Source organism: Ursus maritimus, unplaced genomic scaffold (assembly GCF_017311325.1).
Source record: "Ursus maritimus isolate PB19 unplaced genomic scaffold, ASM1731132v1 scaffold_4, whole genome shotgun sequence".
Classification (NCBI taxonomy): Eukaryota; Metazoa; Chordata; class Mammalia; order Carnivora; family Ursidae; genus Ursus; species Ursus maritimus.
The window spans coordinates 63,913,088-63,933,135 of record NW_024426552.1 but is presented as its reverse complement, the minus strand read 5'-3'; the positions used below and the strand labels follow the sequence as shown (position 1 = coordinate 63,933,135).

General features: G+C 32.8%; 1 protein-coding gene and 1 pseudogene across 2 annotated transcripts in view; both read right to left on the bottom strand.

Annotated features, from left to right (window-relative positions):
* Positions 1-20,048, bottom strand: part of STXBP5L (syntaxin binding protein 5L) — a 419,474-nt gene that overhangs the window by 43,749 nt on the left and 355,677 nt on the right. The gene's annotated exons all lie outside the window — the stretch shown is intronic.
* Positions 1,613-2,749, bottom strand: LOC121100438 (annotated as a pseudogene).

Genomic DNA, 20,048 nt, shown 5'->3' with positions numbered 1-20,048 from the left:
TGTTAATTCCATTCTAGCTGGTGTAAAGTAGTATCTCATTGTGGTTTTGATTTGCATTTCCCTGATGGCTAGTGATGTTGAACATTTTTTCATGTGTCTGTTAGCCATTTGTATGTCTTCTTTGGAGAAGTGTCTGTTCATATTTTCTGCCCATTTTATGATTTATTTGTTTCTCGTGTATTGAGTTTGAGAAGTTCTTTGTAGATCTTGGATACCAGTCTTTTATCTGTAGCATCATTTGCAAATATATTCTCCCATTCCGTGGGTTGCCTCTTAGTTTTGTTGACTGTTTCCTTTGCTGTGCAGAAGCTTTTTATCTTGATGATGTTCCAAAGTTCATTTTTGCTTTTGTTTCCCTTGACTTTGGAGATGTGTCTTGAAAGGAGCTGCTGTGGCCAATGTTGAATAGGTTACTACCTATGCTCTCCTCTAGGATTTTGATGGATTCCTGTCTCACACTGAGGTCTTTCATCCATTTTGAGTTTATCTTTGTGTATGGTATAAGAGAATGAAAAGTCTTTGCTGTTCTTTTAATAAAATTAATTTCAACTGGAAGGAATTGTTACGGTAAATTTTTTGTGGCCTTTCTCAGCATCCCAGAGTTTTTTCTCTACCTTCCCTTTATTGTTCTCTACTGTAGGAGTTTTGTAGTTATTCTCCACTAGCTTCTAGATCCTTAGTCTAAAATTTTCAGGGTTCTTGTTCCATGCTGTTACTAGAGATATGAAACAAAATGTTAAAATCTCTCATTATTACTGCATTTCTATTCTTATTCTGTTATAGTTTTTGAAGTACAATTGTTAATCCACATTACTTGGTTCATTAATTTTTTTTCTATTTACACTTTATTTCATGAATTTTATTTATGTCATTTATTTTCATTCATTATTATTATTATTATTATTATTATTATTATTATTATTTTCAATTAGCCAGCATATAGTACATCAAAAATTTTTGATGTAGTATTTAACAATTCATTAGTTGCGTATAACACCATTGTGGGTGTACATTTCATCACTATAAATAAAAGCAGTCTTCTAATTTAATGTATTTTGTCTTGAACTCAACTTGGATATTAATATAATAACTCCTGTTTTATTTTTGCCAGTAGTTGTCTAATATACCCTAGTACTAACCTTTGAATCAGCTTGCTTTAGATGTTTCTCTTGTTGGATTTTGTTATGTGATACATGCTGAAAAGCCTTTTTCTTATAATAAAGAGCAAATCATTTTACTACATCTATTGACATGAGAGACAGTTCATCCTAGTTCTATTTTAAAGAACATATTGATTATTTTACTTAATTTTCTAGGAGACAATTTACAATTTCTTCTCCCCTTTTAAGTTAATGCAACAATTTTCCATAATGAACTGCTTAAAAGCAGCTTTGGTCAAGAATAAATGGAATAAAACAGCCAAAAACTAAATAAAAATTTTAAAAGATGAACGTTTAAAACATTCAACACTCTAGCCAATGATATTTAAACAAAACATATAAATGATATTTGCATGATACATGTTTTCATTGTTTCCTTGTGGTTGGTTTTCCTCACCATCATGCAAATGATAGACCTGAAGTCATACTAGGTCAAAGAGGTTCACTCAGCTTCAAATTATTTGAAGGCCTTGGGTAGAAGATTCTAAGATTTTGAAATCCCAAATTGTCATGGCTCCATTAATTCCTGTGGGGCAGAATTTCCAGTAATCTTGCTTGTCCACTTGAGTAATGCTATCTATTCTGGTGCAGCATCTCTGAGGCTGTCATGTAGTACTCAGTTGTGACTGTCTTGTCCATGTTCTGGAAGTATTCCATAGCTAACCTGTTGTACTGGATGCTGTGTTTTGGAATGTCCAGTTTGGAGACTAAAGTCAAAGAGCCATGGTCATCTTAATTAGAGAACACTGGGTAACAATCATGGCTGGCAGCTACACAATGCTGTATTGTCTGAGACAAATAATTCATTCAGATTTCAGGAGTGGTAGTAACTGTTTTCAAATGAAACCTGAACACTGTTTGAGGCATCAGCAATAGGCACATTGCAGTCATGGCTGACCTAGGCCACAGAGCTCCCACTAGCAGAAAAGGTGAAGCTGAGACCCAACTCCCAGTACCACTGAACTGATATCAGCTAACCAAAATGAATCTTGGTGCCCTATGGCATACTGGTTGGTTTTCATTCACTTCTTTAATGTATACAGAAGCACTGTGCGTTCGAAGTCATATAATCCTACTGCCAGGAAGACATTGTTGGGATGCCAGTCCAAACCAAGGAACTTGTAATGTGTTTGCTTACCCACTTGCTATTTTCATGCTCAAGTAATAAACAGAAATGAATTGTGCTTCACTATTCACAGCAAATTTGTTCTCTAGAGGGGACCACTTCACAAAAATGGCTACATAATTAATTCTGATGATCGGGGTTAGCTTCCAGACACCATCTTTCTGGCTCCAGCAAAGGACAATGTGGTAACTCTTGAAAGACCAATAAATACCTGTGATGTGTCCATTGTGCTCCTGGAGCTCATGAGGTTTCACCCACTGGCTCCCATTCTTCTTACAAATGTGAATTCTGGTTATTGTGGCTAAGGGCAATCTGAGTATTCCAGGCATGACAAGTGATTGGCTCTAGTAAAAAGTTGTTGCAGTGACCATATTCTTGGTGTTTTCAAAAGGTAGAAAGCCAGAATCAGGGCAGTCCTGAGAGTCTCAAAGTGGAGAATTTGAAGACTCTGGTCAGTCAACATGAACAGGCTCTGTTCTATTCTCCCACTTTACAGTGGGTGGTATCTTCCTAATTTTTTTATATGTATTATCCTTTTCCTAATTTTTAAAGTTTTGGGGTATTTTACCTTTTTTCTAGTGGTTACCTTGAATATGTATTTTCTTCTTAAATTGTTATCTATGCATAATAATTTATTTCCCCTTATGAAAAGTGAAATTAGTGTAATTCTTCCACTGCTTGTCTTTGTTCTCACTTTACCACCAATTAACCACCAAATTTAGTTATAAAATTCTCTTTTTGGCAACTTTAACCTCCTCTCTACATTCCATCTCTCAATTTTAAAATTTTACTATTGTTTCTATATTGTTACAGATTTTAAGTTTATTCTATTTCGTAATCATATTTGGCACTGTTGTTTGACTTTAGTTCTACACTTAAATAAGTTAAATAATCACTGCAGTTCTTTGACCATGGCCTCTCCATGAATCTTTCCATTGACTGGAATTCATCTTGTAATAGATATTTTTTAAGGGCTTATGGGGGCCTGTGTTTCATTTGTAGTATTCTATGATGCATCTATAACAATATTTTCATTGTTATGTGCCAGCCCCTGGATTATGTACACTCAAGGATTGAATATAAAATTTATTTTTAGGTTTTTAATTCAAAATATTGTTAGGAAAGAGAAAAGTCTATTTTTTGTTAAAAATGAGAAACAAGATAGTTTTCCACTAAATGTAAAAATGTTAGGTATAAAGCAGTTTCCCCTGAATCTTGCAATTACTCATAAAATGCTAACCACTTAAGGGTTCTAACTGCGTAAGTATCCACTGTATGAGGTTTTTGCTGCTATTACTATTATTTTACTGTTTTTGTTACACTGTTCTTTAGTTAAGGAATATTATAGAAAAGAAGTTGCATTAGTATCTAAAGTTCTCCAATACCTTGTCATTTTTTCCTTTGTCTTCAGTGAATAGTTCATGTACACAGTCACAAATACTTGATATAAATGAATATTATCAATAATTTCTAATTGCTCACTGAATGGTTAACATGGATGTCCCTGTAGCAACTCAAACTCATTCTCCTGTCAAACCAGGCATTCTCCATGAGAATTATTCTTAACATTTTGTAGTCATTCTTGATGCCTCCTATTTCCTATGCATTACCAACCCTGTTCCACCCACTGTTTGTAATCCCATCAGTTGTAAATTTTCCCACGGGGACTGTTTTTCTCTTCATTTTCTTTGTTGTTGTTCTACTTCAGGCCCTCATTTAGCCTTATGCAATAGCTTTTTAAACATCTTCCTCCTTCACTAATGAATTATATACTACTGAAAAATAATCTTCCTAAAGCATGTTACAAGCAACCCAGATATATTTTACACCAAGATTTTATATTCCAGAATTTACATTTATATAGATATTTATCCTTGTTCAGAAGCCTTCTGATTTTTTTCTGGAAATTACATTTTTTTAAATGAAATTACATTAACGTACTTACAAGTAGAGATTTAATGAAATTTTATTGTGAATCCTTTTACGTGCAAAAAATCCTTTATAAAGTGACAAGCACTTGACAATTTTATATATATCTGAGTTTTCATAATTCATCTTTGCTCAAAGTATGCATGAAAATAGTGAGAATGAAGCTGTTGGGAGGGAGACTTTGAGAGACTGACATTTGTAGAAATTGTTTGTTAGTGTTTATTAATAACAACTATGCTAACTGATCTCCAGATTAGAATTATAACTAATAGCTTTCTTTGCTATTTCTAATAAATATAGAAGTAGGCTGGGAATCTTCTTTCTTGATTTGTAAAGTGGGAATAATCAACTACCTTGTCTTGGGCAATATGTCCAAATCATTTAGCACAGTATCTGACACATTGTGGGAGGTCAATAAATAGAACTGTAATGTTGAGTCTTCCTTTGATGTCCATTATCAATTATGATGGTAAAATACTAATTTATAACAATTTCTTTAATATTGAACTAATAATACTACCTAATACGTTAGTGCTTTGCATTTATAGGACACTAATCAAGTTCATGTAAGATTATATGTAATTAGATATTAAATGTAATAAATTATTTGTTGTCTAACAGTTATTTAATTTAGATACAATGAAGTGAGGTATGTGAATAGGCTCTATAAACTTCGGGTAACATATTCTATGACCTAGCTTCAAATCTTTACCAAAGAGAAAAAAAAAATACGGAATAGCAAGAGCAACTTCAAGGAGCGTTATAAACTCTAAAAAATAATGCAAAGACTAATTACTGTATTTTTGTTGATTTAACCATGATGTTAGCAGGATTTAATGCTATGGCTTTAAGTTAAAATAAAGGAGATGAAAACAAAGATAATTAAATTAAAAAAACAACCTATGCTGGAACAAGCAGATAAAAGTTCTGAAGGAAAAATTTATGAAGATCTATTTAATAAAGCATTATTAATTCCAGAGTTTGAATTATGAATAAGCCTGTGACCCCCACAATGAATAAACTAAGAATGAATCAAATTTTCCATAACTTTTCTAAAATTAAAAAAAAGCTAGGGTTCCATTCTTTTATATTTCAGGCATTTTTTGTTGTTGTTAAATAGCATTAATTCTAAATAATACTAATATACAGAATAGGGAAAATAATTCTGGGAAAAAATTATGCTCATTTACATGATTACAGTGGGTCCATATGCATGAATATTCAATGTTCAAAAACATTTTCATGCTAAAAATAAATGAAACATTATATATCTTGGTGTGTAATGATTTATCAAACATAATTTTGTAAAATGATTGTTAACAAATGAAATGTTGAATGCTGCCAACAGAACTGTATGGTGATTTTTAAGAAAGCCTTTTTGGAAAGCCATCAAACACTGCCATCTAGGAAACTTGTTATTCATGGACTGGTTGGTAAAAATGTTCAGCCAAATGAATATAAGAAAACTTAAAAATTGTTGGCATACCGTACCAAGATCAGCCTTAAGATCTGTTGGCAGACTTAACTTTCTTGATCCTTTAACTGAAACAACAGAAAAAGGAAAAAGGCAGTTGTTAATTATGTAAAATTAAAGAGGAGTGTAGGGGAACAGTTGTCTTACAGTAGAATTATTAAATCCTGATGAGTATTATATTTAGTGAGCATGTATAAAAGCAGAAATACTGTCTGATGTTAGTTTGCTGTCATTTAGTAGTAAATATTTAATATGTAAACAAACATGAGAAAAGCAATTGTTCTTACAGTAAATAAGTATATCTTTGCATAGTTTTTTTTCACAAATGGTATGAGAAGTGTTTTTTTTAATTTGGGAAGAACCAAAAATCCATTTCAGATCAATTTAATAGGTAAAGAAATATTGCAATAAATGTGTGAGCTCATTTCATAAATAACTGATAAGTGTGAAAACTGATGATAAAACTCCCAACATTTCTTTTGAAAAATAGAAAGAAAATTCTATTATAGATGTATATAATACAGTCAAGGAAACTACTATGCCAATGGCAGATGAAATGATGTCAATATTGAATAGTACAATGTTAAATTCAGTAGATAAGATCTTGAAAATAAAAAAATATTTGAAAATGAATTTAATTATATTATAAATCAAGCTATCAGAAAATGTCTAAATAGACCAAAAAACACCTTTAATTTATTTTAAAACTTTTCTCATTATTTATCTGTTAACAAAAATTTGACATTGGGTATCTCAAAATATTTAGCTGGAATGCATGTTATAGAAATGCATAAGGGGAAATCATGTTAGACATCTTTTCTGTCAATACTTTAAGATCCTGATGATAAGATATCATCAATTAATTTATACCTTCTAATGAGTGATTTTTCTCTACAAATAGGAAAGTTATTTTAAAATAAAGATGCAGATGACAGAGTAAAAAGAATATTCAATTTAAAATCAGAAAACCTGGCTCACAAATTTCTGAACTTTGCTACCTAATAATATAACTTTGAAAAAAATCCCTTCATCAATTTGTAGCTTAATCTTGTAGCTTAATCTTATCTGTCAAATAACATCCTTGATACTGTCTTTAATGTTTCTGCTAGAATATGATTGGAATACATTTTAAAAAGGTTTTAGAAAGCCTAAACATATTATAAACTTAAATATATTTTTTATGTGTCTTGAAATATTATCTCTTAATTTTTCCCCCCAACCATTTAAAAATTAAAAACCCATTCTTATTTCACAAGTCATACCAAGATAAGTGGCAAGCTGGATTTGGCCTGTGGGCTATGGTTTGCTGACTCCTATATTCTGTGCTAAACTACTTGTAAAAGGAAACCTATGTGTTATCATTCTAATAAAAATAATAGCAGCAGGCAAATGTTGCTATAAAAAGACATTAAAAATAATTCTGTTAAGATTAAGGCACAACCAAGAAATCAAATTTTAGTAATTTGGGTTTAGAATTAGCACAAGCAAAAAGTTATTTATATCAAAATGTGGCAAACTAAATATATGTAATATGCTTCATAAGAGGTTGCAAATGTATTTTGTAAATTCACAATTCAGATGAACTGAAGGAGTAGGGTGTGTTCAGTATTTAGAATAATCTTTTTTTAATAACTAATAATAATGGAAGGATTTAGATCATAATTGATGTTGTTTCTATTTTGTTTTTAAATATGGTATTTTGGGATTCCTGGGTGTTCAATAGGTTAAGTGGAAGACTCTTGGTTTTGGCTCAGTTCATGATCTCAGGGTCCTGGGATCAAGCACCCCTCCCCCCCTTCCTAGATGGGCTCCATGCTCAGCGGGGAGTCTGCTTGTGGATTTTCTTTCTCTCTCCCTCTGCCCCTCCCCTTGCTCATTCTTTCTCTCTTTCTCAAATAAATCTTTTTAAAAATATGGTATTTAAACATATCTATGTATTATTTTAAGATGGATTACAAAGATGTTTTCAAAAAGAGGGCAAACAGTTCCTGCCTATTGGTCAGTAAGCCCAGACAAAGCAGGACAAAGACCACAGTGTCCACTTCCCACTATTATTTTTGATGGAAAATTCACATCCTATATTCTAGTATCTAACTTACTCTGGCTCTCAAATCTCTAGTTTTTTGGACCCCCTCCTCCATTTTGTTACCTCTTTTTGGTTTTCTGTAGAAAGCCTGAAAACTGGGGTCCCCTCACAAACCCCATCTTCAATACTATAATTGAAGGAGGGAAAGGGAATGATTTGATAGTGAGATTAATTAGGGAACTTTAATAACAGTGTTAATAATAGATGTCTATTATTCATACACAGAATGATTCTCCTCACTTGCCCAACTAGTATACTCTTTTTGGGGTGGGGGGGGGCAGTGCTCCTTGTGTCCAAATAACTAGCAAACTCTTACTTGTTCTTCAAGACTCCTCAAAAATCACCTCCTTTCTGAATGTAGCTTCAAACTTAAGGCTTCATTTGGTACCATTTTCTTAATCTTCATAGCTCCTTGTGCACATTTCCTTTATTACACTTTACACATTTTATTACACTTGATTTTTTTTTCTCCTCATTAACATCCTGAAACTGAGTTCTCCAAATGTGGGGGTTGTATTCCCAATACCTAATAAAGTACTGACATAGAATAGGTGTACAATGAGTGTTTACTAAATAAATGTTGAAAAAAACAGTGAAAAGATAGGGGGTGAGGAGTTACTCTGAAGAGGGCTAAGCAGACAGAGAAAGTATGTTTAAGTGTTATGTTAAAGTATGTTACACATGAGTGTTTGAGGAATTTGGGTTGGAAGATGAGTAAGGCAAGAGGTAGTAAGAGGCAACTCATCTTGGAAATGTATAGAATGGAATGTATGTATGTATGTATGAACCTTTGCAATGTGCCCCTGGGGATGTGGCTCTCTGAATTTCTTCACTTTTACTGTTCTCTAAGCTAAAGCATATGCACCACTGTCATTACATATTGTTAGCTGAAGGGGAGAAAATGGTTAATGCTAATTTCTCACTACTCACTGGCTCAGCACATGGCACAAAAAAGAGAATCTTGGCTCAAAGAAATCTTAGAGGTCATTTACTCCAATGTCTTATTCAATGGAACTATTTCTCCTACAGCATTCTTGATATCCTGTTTAAATAGTTCTGATAGAAACCTTTAAAGGTATAAAAAAATCGAATTTTGGGTTGTTATATTGCTACAAAATTTCTTTCTATGTGAGCTCAAACTACTTTCCTTTACCATCTATAATTTGTCCCAGTTCTAACCTCTACAGCAATAAAGAGTAAATGATTCTTGCTCTCACATACCAGATCTTAAAGCCTCTGCGGAGACGTAGGGGCCACCTCCAGGTATTCTCAATAGATCAGCAGGAATTTTTGATACTGATATAAAGAGGCTGGCAGATCACATTTTGAGAAATAACATTTTGTGGTTTTATGAATATTAACCAACCTATGGGACTTTCACTCGGGAACCTTCCACAAGAAGTATTTCCTGAGATGCATCTCAGATTTTTCATACGAGAGACAATATTGTCCACAGTTGTTAAATTAGATGTAGATACAGTTACAGATAGATATAGATAACATTTTGATGAGCTTTTTAAATTGGTTATCATATTTATTTTTAAGTTGACAGGCACTTTTTTGGTTCCTATTTAGGTAAAAAAATTTCATTATATCTTTGATCTTACATTTTCTAATTTTGAATGGAAAGTGGTAGTTATAAGGACAGTAAAATCTCTGTTAGAAGAGGCTAGATGCCTTTTTGTTTTTTTCCCTTCTGCAAATTTCTACAAAGACTTTTGCTCTTCTCTAAGGCAGGTTTCCTGGTATTTAATGAAGTGAAGCCCAGTGATCCAGAATACAAGTGAGCTGGATTCATATCATGACTCAACCATTTGCCAGCTGAGTGATACTGGGCTAGTAGTTACTTAATCTCAGGAAGAGTATGTGTCCCTTTCTCTATGAAATGGGAATAATCCTAGTCCCTACTTCATAGGGACCTCATCAACATTAATTAAGGGAATGTGTGTAATGCACTTAGCATTGTGTGATATCTAATAAGCATTTAATGTTAGCTATTTTCATTATTAGTTGGCAAGAGAATATTGTCACTGTGGTATTCTATATAAAAAATGACTTATCTGGGCAACACGTCCTATTTATAATTTGGTGCCTTTGATTAAACACTGAATACTTGAGATAGTCTCCAATTGTATATAATACTATTATTTGTTTGCTCTGCACAGTAGTACTTCCTAAGAGTCCACTGTCTTTTCAATAGTGTTGTCATACACTTAATTCATCATGGGCTTATTTTCCATGCAAATCTCTTTACATCATGTCCATTTTAATATAGAATAGTATCTTTCATCCTTCACACCTTGAAAAACTGCCTGTCTTGGCTCATAGACAACAATACAGCAAATAATGCCATAGGTAATCTAGCTGCAGGGCAGGGAATATTGCTGCACAAAGTGTTAGACTTAAAGCAGTTTGATTTCTTATGATCTTAGTTCTGTTAGATTCTGGGCAAATTGTCAGGAAATTCTTGTTACTTTAACATAGTCATGGCATATATTTTTGAAAAAAAAATCCCAAATCTATAACTGTACACTAAAAAGGTGAATTGTATTCTATGTAAATTATATCTCAATAAAACTGAGTTAGAAAAATTCACAGGAAAGCATCCCCACAGATAGGCTTAATCACTTATCTAATCACATCTATCACCTTCTGACTTACCTAGAGAATATTAGGTAGGATGGTATAAGAGTTCAAAGATGATGCAAATGAATGAAATGATTGGCTGATGGCAAAATACATATTAATATTTAATAAATTCAGGTCTAAAGGTCAGGTGACAGCCAGGGCCTATGATAGCACTAGATTATAAACCTTTGCAAGACTATCTCTATTCTAGATTTTTCTGCCTCCAAATTCAGGCTCAGTTTACAGTAATGAGGCAGGGTAGTCTAGTGGCTTATAGTTTATGCCAGAATGAGGTCATATTAAATATGAACAGAACTTCAGGCATTACAACAGTATTTTGCCTAGGGGGTTTATCTTCAGTGCATCAGATCCTTCAATCACTTGTATATTCACTTGCTTTTTTCCTAACTCCTAATTCAAGTCCAAGTCGATGGAAAGTGCAGCCTGGTTCATCCGAGGGATGTTGTATTGGCTTCAAACAACTCTCAGAATAATAGAGAACATACTGGTTACCAGAAGGGAGGTGGGTGGGGGAATGGGTTGTACAGGTGTTGGGGATTAAGGAGTGCATTTGTTGTGAGAAGCATGGGGTGTTGCACTGAAGTGCTGAATCACTATATTGTACACCTGAAACTAATATTATACTGTATGTAAACTAACTGGAATTTAAAAGCTTTAAAAAAATGCAAATAACGTGTAAAAAAAAAAAACACCCCACAAAACCTCAGGTCCTTGGTGCCACATCTGAATCAAAATGTTAGGAACATAAACCCTGAATCAGTCTGAATGTGGCTTACTACTTTAACAGGAAATAACATAAAGAGGTAGGCTAGAAGTTTCTAATTCAAAGATTTTGATTAGTTGTTTCTTGGTTACAAACAACTGGGTTGGCCTTTTGGTTTCCAGTGAAGGATTTGTACTTTGTTATGGCTAAGCTACAACTACTATTAGAAATTTAGAATGATCACGGAGATAAAATTCAGTCTCTTTAGGCCATGGATGTTCAGTATTATCTTTATAATAGCCACGACTATATGTTATTGAGAATCTGTATTCTGGAATTAGTATACAGTTAAGGTTGAGAAACTTGGCTAAGGTTATAATGGTAGAAATGGTAGATAAGTTCAAATTTCTCTGACTCCAAAGCTATGCCCTTTCCAGAAAGCAGCACAATATGTTATATATGGTATAGCAGATAACACGTGTGTAGGCCTAGATGTCTTCTGCAAAATAAATAAATCTAATACTAAATTAAAAGTTTAGATTAAAATGCCTATAAATTTATCTGTGTGTTAATTCATTTACTGACTGGTTGGAACATAGTAATGAATTTCATTTGTCTCTATCTTCCCTAAGCTAGAAACTAAGATAGAACAGAAGCACCTGGTATGTATATAGGTATAGTACACACACACAATTTTGGAGTCACCATACCACGGTAGAGCCCTGCAAGGCCTACATGCCTCTGTATTATGACCTCCCCCCGACCCCACCTTTTATGAAGTGACTATGATAAAGTCAGGCAAAGAAGGATCTTTATTTGAATTTGCCCCAGCATAAAAAAATGTTTAGTGTCATGACTCCACTTTTCTTGATATATTAAAATATGTATTATATTTCTGTTTGGACAGTGTTAATCAGTGACTTTTTATTAGTGTTGTAAAGAGTTAATGATTATGAAACTTTATTTTTGTTCTTGTCTACCTTGAATTATAAATTCCCAGAGAACTAGGTCTTCAACACACTTTTTTTTTTAAGTAAATAATAGGAGGACACATAATTTGGGATCAGAGGACCTTGAAGTCTGAAAATTTGGGTTGGTTCAGACTAAGCCATTTATTAGCAGGGTAACCTTGGGTAAGTTATGAAATTTTTCCTTAGTCATAATTTTTCCATCTGTGTAAAAGGAGAACAACACTAACCTTATGGGGCTGCTATAGGATTGAATAAGATAATACACATGAAAAATACTTTGTTTGCTTTAAAGTACTGTACTAACATTGATTATAATTATTAGCAAACAAGGCTTAATAAATTCAAAATGTGATAATTCATTGATTCTATGAACTATAAAAACTAAAAACTACTTTTTGAAACCAGTTTTTCCTGGAACTTAAATGGTAAACTATATTTCTAATGTTTCATGCAAAGTATATTTCTTAAGTTCTTTTGAATTTCTTTGTTAAAACATTCTCTTCAAAACTTAGCAACTTTGTCACTGCTTGGCTGTCCTTTAATTTCAACTGTGATTAGTTTTTTGCAATTCCTATATTTTTCTCTTTTTATTAATGAAAACCAAGAAAAAGTACAGGCTTTACAACCAAATGTAACCAAGCTGAAATTCTAGCTCTACTTATTTAAATGCTCTGAGCATCAGTTTTCTCCTCAGAAAAAGGTCTTTCACAGGGGTGTTCTATTACATAAGAAAAAAAAAGATACTGTTTGGAAAATTGTGGATTGCAATTATTTTTAGGTTCCTTTGTTAATGACTTTATTTGGGGTCTAGAACATGGTAACTTATTCTTCTTCAAGTTGCAAATCTGGTCACGACCATTTTGTAATGAATGCCTAATTTAAGGAAGCTGTACAACCTGTGTTTGATTTTGAGTTGGTCCCTCTGAACAGCATCAAAATATTCAATGGCTCTGCATAAAACAGATTATAAGACCTTCCTTTCTGCTATTTCTGAGAGAACATTGCCCCTTTGGGGCAATTCTTTGGTGAAGTTCAGATGATCTGCATAGTAGTTTGTGATCATAGATAATATGTAATTGTATTATGAAGAATTAGGAGAATTTTTACAAAACCACTCTACTTTTTGGCTCTTAAGTTTCCCTGAGTTCTCTGCTGGAACCCTCATACTTTTGTATAGGTCTGATAAAAGTATTCAGGCTTAAAGTAGAAAAATAACATTATCAAAATTATATAGAACATTTCAAAATCACAGATGCCTTAGGAATTCCTGCTTTAATATCTTATGAAGTCAGTGTCTATGGTTTTAATTGCTTTAGGGAAATTTGTCTTCATTCACTGTGGGGGACCTGTATTTTCAGCACAAATAAGAATAAAGTTTTTGAGACAAATTGTGAAGTCCAGAAAATTGTAGAGATGTGAAAAACTTGTTTGTTCAAAAAAGAGATTTTCACTTTCACCTGGCAAGTGATGTACTTGATTCCTCTGTCTCACAGCTGGTATTTCATTCCTATAAAAGCCTGGTGCTGCCTCAGGAGTTCTTGTAGCAAGTCCTAAAGAAAGGGAATAAAAGACTATTGGCATTTAATTTCTTAGCCCGAGTGAACCCAGAAGTTTTATTTTAAAGGTGAATTTCATGATAACTATTTGGAAGGGTCTCCATTTTGTGCCTTTAATCTGATTTTTTGGTACTGCCCCAACAGAGAACTATTTGGAGGGAAGCAGCTTTCTTCTTTGGAAGATGTAGTGGGGTTCTAGAAATGTAGAACCACATAGAATGAGCATTCAAGCTCCTAGTTCTAACCCAGGTTTGAGAACAACAGAGCTGGTTACTTCTTTGCTAGTATTTTGTGATGTTAGTCTCTATGATATTTTAATAAAAATATCTTTATTAAAGATACCTAAATAAGCATATTTTAATAAAGATACATATTTCTATCACCCTAGTCTTAACTTGAACTTGATAGCATAGTAAGTCTATTGTATATTGTGGACCGTGAGACTCACGAGGACTGTTGGTTATATAGGTAGCAGCAGTACTAGGACCTGATGCTAGCCTAGAAAAAGATGCTCATCTGAGCAAATGATTTTTAAGGGCACACCTTCAAGGAGGAAATATTAGAAAAATTCATATCTTGTGGGCAGATATAACTCTACAGTTGAAGGCTTGATTAGTTTTCAATTCCTTGTCCAAAGACTAAGGGCCTGTTTCCTGTAGGGATTGCAGTTCTGTTCCAGGAAGTGGAGCTAGGGCTGAATGTTAGTTCCGGCTCATCCCCTTGGGAGGTATGTTTATGTAGTACACAAATTGCACAACCTTACCTGGTGAGTGAAAAAGGGTTACACAGCTTTAAGAAAAAACCAACTATTTGTAAAATTATTAGTTTAATGTTGGTTTCTGCAGATAACTCAGTTCCGTTTGGCATGGAGTATGTTATTTTGTTCGTTAGTTTATTCTCAGCAGGTAATATAATATCTACATAACTGCAGATACTGAAAATTACTTGTTCAATAGTTGGGTGAATGGATAAATAATATGAAATGGTTATATTATCCTGGGAGTTAAGAAATCAGCTTTCTGGTTGGCTCACTGGGATTCTTTCCACTCCCAATCCCTACTCTGTTCTCTCTCACTATCCTCAAATATTTAATAGTCTTAAACTTCACTGTTTTTACTTGCAGTTTATTGGGCTAAATGGAGTTTAAGATCCATGTAGGAAATCAGAGTTATAAAATAATTATTGGTCTCTGGCTTGCCTAATTACCAACCATTTTTGCTCAGCTATTTGCATCAATGTTTTAATCAGACTTTAAAGGGGTGAAGGTTTAAGATTACAAAATAGATACTGAGAGGGTAAGTATTGAAAAAATATAAAAATTTTCACAGAGCCATGATTCTCAAGCGGCCCAGAGATCAGAAGCATTAGCATCACATAGGAACTTGCCAGAAACGCAAAGTTTCAGGCCCCACTCAAGACTTGTTGAATTAGAATCTCTGGCACTAAGCATTCTGTGTTTTAACAAACTCTTCACATGATTCTTATACAGGCTTACATTTGAGAACAACTGCATAAAAAAAAAAATAAAGAGAAGGCAATGCTATATATACATGAAAAAGGGGAGATATATCCAAGTACAAGCATAATAATTGCCATTATTAATCAGACCTAGTGACCTGTTTCTTAGTGTATGAATCAAGGAGACATTAGGAGGCATGACTGCTTTTCTTAATTTTTCAAAAGTTAGATATTACATATATTTTAGTTTCCCTTAATTACATATTATTGATTTTGTCATTCATAAGTTACCTAAACATTTTAACTGTTTATATCTTCATTCTTTTCTATCTTTAGAGAGAATAGGCTTCATGAGTTTTGTAAACTATTGTTAAAGTCTAAACATACTTTTTTCAGTTACATTTTAGTTTTATGAGCTTGGGCTAAAAAGTCTGCATTTACCTTAACTGTACCTTTCCTGATAATTTATATACAGCAATTCCTACAATAGGAAGAGATTGCAGAATGTAGTTTTATGTATATGTGTTGCTGTGCTATTTGGGCACATTTTCCATTGTGGGCTTAGAAAGACCCCTTAATACAACACAATTATTTTTCTTCTTCATGGGAAATGAATGGAATACGCAAATAATATTTCCAATTTTCTTAAGGTAAAATAAACTTTGTTGGCACTGTTCCTACAAGGTTAACTTTCATATATTTTAACAAATCTATAATGATTTAAAAGCTGTAATAAGAAATCTCTCATTCCTCAATTATGAATATTTATATTCTAAGGTTGCTACTAAAGAGTGGGCTCTGCCCAGCAAACCAGTCTCAAATAGGGCACTGAAGTGATAAGTGAATCTTTCATAGCCAATCATTTCTGTCCCAAGTAACCTAACAAAGTAGCCAAAACCTTCCTGCTTTGAAACAATCTACTTCATTGCATGTGAAGTCCTGACTCTGCCTTGCAAGAAGTGTGGTGGTGGTATTTCCAGATTTCCTCTAACATTAATGAAAATAGAAACATCAGAGACAGAAGGCTAAAAGCAAGATGTCTACTAAAAACCTACAATAATTATCATAATTAGTTATGATACTGACTTATCCCTGAGATTGGGAAGAAGGAAGAGATGTTTGCTAACACCACATATACTCTACATTGTATTGGAGGTCCTAGCTAAACTCTTCCTTTAGAAATAAGAAACGGAACTGTCATTTTAACACTGGGCATAATTGGATAGACAGTCCAAAAGAATTTACAAATTATTGAAATTTATCAAGTTTTCTGGATATGAGGTCAATATACAAAAATTAATTGTATTTTTATATTCCAGCCACAAACAATAAGAAAAATTAAAAAATTTACAGCATATAAAAACACCAAATGCCAAGGAATAAAGCCAATGAAAGGTATGCAAGACCTCTAAAAAGAAAACTAAAAATTTTACTGAGAGAAAGATGTACGTGGAACAAGTAAAACTTTCATACACTGCTAATAGAAGTAAAATTGGTACAACCATTTTGAAAAACTCAGTAGTATTTACTGAAGCGAACATAGACATACCCTATGACCCCCCAAAATTCACTCTCAGATACATGTGCAACAAAAATGAGTTTATATTTGCATTAAAAATTTTACAAGATTGGTCATAACAGCTTTACTTAAAATACCCCAAAATGAAAACCACCTAAATGTGCAGCAACAATAAAATGCATAGATATATTCATATAAAGGAATATCACACAGCAATACAAATCGTTCAGCAATGTAACTGAATATCATATACATAATGCTGAGCAAAATTAGCAAGAAACAAAAGTAAATAATGCATGTTTTCGTTAGTATGGAGTATAAACCCCACAATACAAATCTACGGTTAAAAGTCAAAACAGTAGGTACCTTTGTAGGAATAAGTGGCCGAGAGGCATGAGGGAGATTTCTGAGGTTCAAGAGACATTCCATATTATACCTCAGTTAAAAAAGTTTATTCCTAGAGAGGTAAAACCAAGGTATACAAAAAAAATTCCAAGTAAAAAAAGCAAGAGTTGTGGTATTAATAGTAAACAAAGTGGAGTTCAGGTGGAAAAAGACATAATATGAAATGAACAATGGTGATTATTGGTACATGATGCACTTTTTGTGGATATATTTAAAAATATCTACCATGAATATTCTTAACACATCAGATATAAGGAAAAACAGAAACACATTATTAGTACAGTATTTTAATTTTCCTTTTCTCCATATTTGACAAGTCAAGTAATTGAAATATAAGAACAAGAAAGACTTAAGTAACATGAAGGCAACACTTAATAACTACTTAATGCTACAAGTTAACATTAACTCAGGTAAAAGAAGTAAACTGTCTACCATATGCAAAACACAATTAATGCAATCACAATTTGTCAAACCCTATGACACGTGTTAACACAGAGTACAATGGGAAATTTAATCTTATATAGATAGAAACAAATATCAACGTAAGAAATAAATGAATTAAGCATCTACCACACACACAAAAAAGGAAAAGTGAAAAATTAAGGGAAGCAGAGGAGGGAACTAATAAAGCGAAAGGCAGAAGTTAAGTTAAATCCCCCCCAAACCCAGTAAAATTTGAGTTCAGGCTTAAAAAAAAAAAGAAAACACACACACAACAGAAAAATAGACTGACTATTAACTAGCCTAAAAGAAAGATAGAACCACAATACTTGCATATGTTACATTGAACATCATTAGAAAATTTCCATAATGAAACCCTTTCTTTTTTTATGAAAAGTTTTCTTTACAGATAATATGAACATACAAAATAAGTAATTATAAAGATTAAATGACTTGATGGGGGAATACCAAAACTTTAAAAAGTAGGTAACTCCAATAAGTATTTAAATTGTCGGGCATAAAGAAAATCCTTAAAATAAATGTTTGAATGCAGAAAACTGCTGTAAGGCAAGCGATACCACAAGCAAAATTAAGAAAAATATTTGGATCTCATGTCATAAAAGGGTAATCAATTTGTAAAGAGGCAGTAAAAATTGATATGAAAGGGACAAACAACCCTATAGAAAATTGTATGAATAGATGATTTACAGAAAAAATATTTAAAGACTTTTTTTTTTTGTTAAAGATTTTATTTATTTATTTGACAGAGACAGCCAGTGAGAGAGGGAACACAAGCAGGGGGAGTGGGAGAGGAAGAAGCAGGCTCCCAGCGGAGGAGCCTGATGTGGGACTCGATCCCAGAACGCTAGGATCACGCCCTGAGCCGAAGGCAGACGCCTAACGACTGCGCCACCCAGGCGCCCCTAAAGAGTTCTTAAGTGAAAAAGTATTCTATATTACTTAATGTGAAAGATAAATTGAAGCTACATTGACATATCCTTTTTTCCCTAACAGACTTAAAAAATTAAAAAAAAATGATAACCAATAAACATTGGTTTATTGATGTTATTGATAGAAGGAGAGAAAACTGGGAAAATTTATAAAGATTAGATCGGCAGCTCCAATTTTAGGTATTTATCTTATACCTGTACACATTTAAAATGAGGAATGTACCAAGATTAGTCAATGCAGCATTGTTTGACGTGACAGAAGTTTGATAGCAGACTAAGTGTCCTTTAATTGGTGAAATGACTATATAAGTTATAGTACATGCATGCAATTAAATATCATACAACTGTAATTATTTTATGTAAACAAATGGAAGGACAAGATACACAGTAAACTGAAACAAGCAAAGTATAGTGAAATGCATATGCTACTTGTGCATAAAACAGGAAGCAAAAAAGAATGTCTTTTGGTTTGTTTACAAACACAAACTGAAAGGATAAATAAGAAAGTGTTTACTTTTCAAAAGGATGGCTACAATGTATGGGGAAGGATGGGAAGGAGAATTTAAATTCCATTTCTTTTTGACATTTGAACCCTATATTACTGTTAAAATTCAGATTATGGATGAGAATTTAAAATGAAGTTATTTAAATTGATATAAAATATTGAATTGAATTTTACATTGATTTCTGACATGAGAAAATATCAAAGTAATATTTTAAGGAGATTAATTTTGCAACATGATATGCAAAATGAATTGTAAGAGTGACAGATGGATAGCAGAGACACCTGTTAGAACATTTTTGTGATACTCTAAACATGGAATAATAAATGCCTAAATTAGGATGGTGCCAACAGAAATGCAAAAGAAAGGGTAATGTATGAGATCATGTTTAAAATAAAGATTAAATAGATACGATTAGAACAAAAATTTACACGGACGCAACTAGATTCTACTTAGCTGACATTCCTGAAGAATAAGGATAAAGAACTAATAACTCTTAAGACAGCAAACTGAACAAATGTCACAGTTCCAAATGAATTTCTAAAAGTCAAAATTAATTCCTTTACAAAGTATTAAATGTTTATATGTTTGTGTGAAGTTAAATTAAAACAATCTATAGTTCAATATCAAAGATACAACTAACATTTTTGGTGCTTAAAGTCTTACATATTACTATATATGTGTTGGAGAAAAATCAGATAATTAAAAAAAATAAGCTAACCATTCATAATCCCACCATCCAACAATTTCTACTACTTTTTTTTTCTTTTACATACCTTAGAGACTTATTCCTAGGAATCTTTATACTCATATTTTTTTCATATATTTTAGTGGGCTCATGCTTTATCTTGATGCTTTAGTTCCAGCATATTATCATTTTTTCTTTTTTTGTCAATGAATATACATGTCTCCAAACTGTGGTCCAGAGGTATGAACCAACTAAGGGCCAATGGTATCCTATTCCCTGCACCTACAGTATATATTTCCCACTAATTCAACTCTAGCTATAAGAAGACAGAGTTTCTGTATGACATTACCAATTTTCACTTAGCATTATTTATCTGTGAAAAAACCCCTTCCTTTAAAGTGTCTTTAAAAGTACTATACTCACACCTCTG